Below are 2759 nucleotides of genomic sequence, written 5' to 3'. Positions count from 1 at the left end.
ATCCAAGCTCTGGTGGCATCCTTACAGTCCAAGTATTTCACGGAACAGACAGGACACTGTTCAGAATCGTAGTTTTTAACTTTTAAACAATTTCCCACAATAGAACCATATATATCTCTTTACGAAAAGCATTTGTGTTTTTGTGATGAGAAAATGGACGAGACTTCCTTGACATTTGTTCTGCAAAAGCACATATATGTGGACCACAGTTAATTGAATCAGTTTGTTTTGCTGCCTCTACATAAACAACTGCATCCCAGGCGGACTTTGAGGGGAACAGTTGTTTGAAGTCTGCACTGAGCTGAAACAACAAATTTTCTATTGGGCCACTAATTTCATTCTGCAATGGGTCATAATACCACAGTTGTGCTGGTACTAAGTCCAAGAGTATGGCAATAATACACCAGTGATTGCCAGAAAGATTCAGAGGTAAAAGTATGGCATCTTTGCCAGTATCTTGAAGATTTTTCTGAAGAATACGGTAATTGGAAAATCCCCTGGAAGCTCGTTAAGCTAGATCTGAAGAGAGAGAGAGACAGAGAGAGAGAGAGAGTACTGATGGATATTTGTCTTGCAAGAAATCAACATAAGCATTTATAACAGAGGAGTAGAGCCAACCAACATTAAAGGCAGCATCCAGGTTTTTACAGTCCTGTAACTCTTCATCAGGCAATTGAGGTTCGAGGGACTTTAAGTTGAGAAGTGTGATTTTTTCATTGCGAGTTTTTAAGACAACATCACAAGGATTAGAGACAAAAGAAAGCGGAGGGGTGAAATTGAAAAAAAAAGGGTCATCAGGTTTTGTACTTCGACTTAGAGCAGAGAGGAGATCCTTTACAACAGCTTGTTTTTTAGTTGGACTTACTCCCTGGGATTTTTACTTCCTCTTAGCAGAAGGTCTCTTGAAGGATGGAACTTGAGATGCTTGGGTCTTCAGCTTTTCATTTGAATTGAACTTGATGGTGGGTTCCATGTGAGCAACACTTTGATCATCATTATCCGCAGACATGTACTGCAGTTGCAGAACAAGCTCCTTGGTCACAGCAGCAGCATGAGCAACAGCGTTAACAAGAGCATAGGAGTTATGGCTACCCTTAGGATGAGTAAAACTCGGATAACTGAGATAAATTCTCTTCAAGCTCTTGAATATTTTTTGAAAGTGTTCTTCGTTTCTCAGAATCATTTAAAGTGACTGGAGGTACAATAGGCATTTCTTCTTCAACTATTGGTGTATCATCAATTGCCCCACATATTTCATTGCCACGCACTTGCTTCACTAAATGGCGAGTTAAAAAAGAATGCAACTTGTGCACATGTTTACATAATGGATTAGTATCCTTACAAGAGCAAGAATACATGTGTGAACGTAATGATCCACATGCTATCTGGCTACATTTTGAAAAGCAATGATCTGAAAGGCATTCCTCACTATATTGCACAATATATAATAACTTTCTTTGCCTGAAGATGCAGTGAAGTCCCATGTGGTATCATCCACTTTTTTCAAAACTTTGTCTTCTAGTGCCATTCCTCTTTTGTGTCTCATTAGGATTTCCTGCGGCTGAAATGCCATACCAACAGTGGCTTCCCGAACTCTGGCAACATGGTCATCCCACTCAAGGTCTATTAAATGATTCACAAGGTCATCAAGTCGACGATTAACTTTTCTCTTTAGGTATACTTTCTTTAGCCTGTGGCGGAAAGATTCAATATGACCTGTCGTATTAATATTAGCATGAGGAAAATTGCGAAAACACATAGCCCACTTCTGAACACGTTTTTCATAGTATTTTTGGTAGTACCCAATAAAAGTCTTGCACTGGGGTGAATTTTGATACTTTGTGATAAAGCCTGACTGCAAGTTAAAAAAATCTTTCTGATCCTTTTCATTTAAGAGAACACGCAGTTCAATCATCATCTGATCAACCATATTAGGAGGCACATGTAATGTAACCTCAGATTCTTCTTGAGGGCTCTCAATAAATGCCACTTACAAAGAATGTGCCTCAATTTTCCAAGCTCACCACAAAAGCCTAAGTCCATAGCATTTATCAGTGCCGAATCATCATCTGATATTACACAGTTAATGTTGAGATCAACATTTCCTGGGTCATTGTTTGAGATGGCCTTAAAGAAGAACTGTAGGGTGTCTGCGTCACTTTTGCTAGTAATGAGATGACCCACAGGCCATCCCCTACGGTTATCATCAACAATCATTATAGACAATAGCTGGTAATTATGATGATTTGTTCCATGAGTCTCATTAACAAGAAGTATTTTGTGGCAATGATCTGCCATCAACTGAGCTTGTCTTTTAGTTTGAAGGCCAAGCATATATAATTGTTTGTGATCTGGCAGTGCTTTAATTCCTTTTGGACCGATATGCACATCATCTCCATAGGGCTTGTACAGAACTACACAATCATCTTCCTTCTGAAGCTGCTGCACCATTAGGTATAATGCAGTTGCTTCATCCTTGTGAAATCTCAGTTTCTTTCTTCTTTTCCTTGCTCTCTCCCGTATCCTCTTCTTGGTGATCACTGATGCTCTGCAGCATTGTACCTCTTGTGTGGAAGATGTTCGTGGAATTTGTTTCTTTTGAAGGTCTCGTAAGATTTTAGTAGGCGAGACACCCCAAGCAATCTTTTCATTGATGTACATATCGTCCTTCTTAGAGAGGGGTTGGTGAACTAAGTCAGAGGCAGAGGGGACATGACTATGAGTGGGGAAATACAAAACATCGACTTTTTTTTCTTCGT

Source organism: Frankliniella occidentalis, unplaced genomic scaffold (genome assembly GCF_000697945.3).
Source record: "Frankliniella occidentalis isolate FOCC.00 unplaced genomic scaffold, Focc_3.1 Scaffold268, whole genome shotgun sequence".
Classification (NCBI taxonomy): domain Eukaryota; kingdom Metazoa; phylum Arthropoda; class Insecta; order Thysanoptera; family Thripidae; genus Frankliniella; species Frankliniella occidentalis.
Note: the sequence above shows the minus strand (reverse complement) of the source record.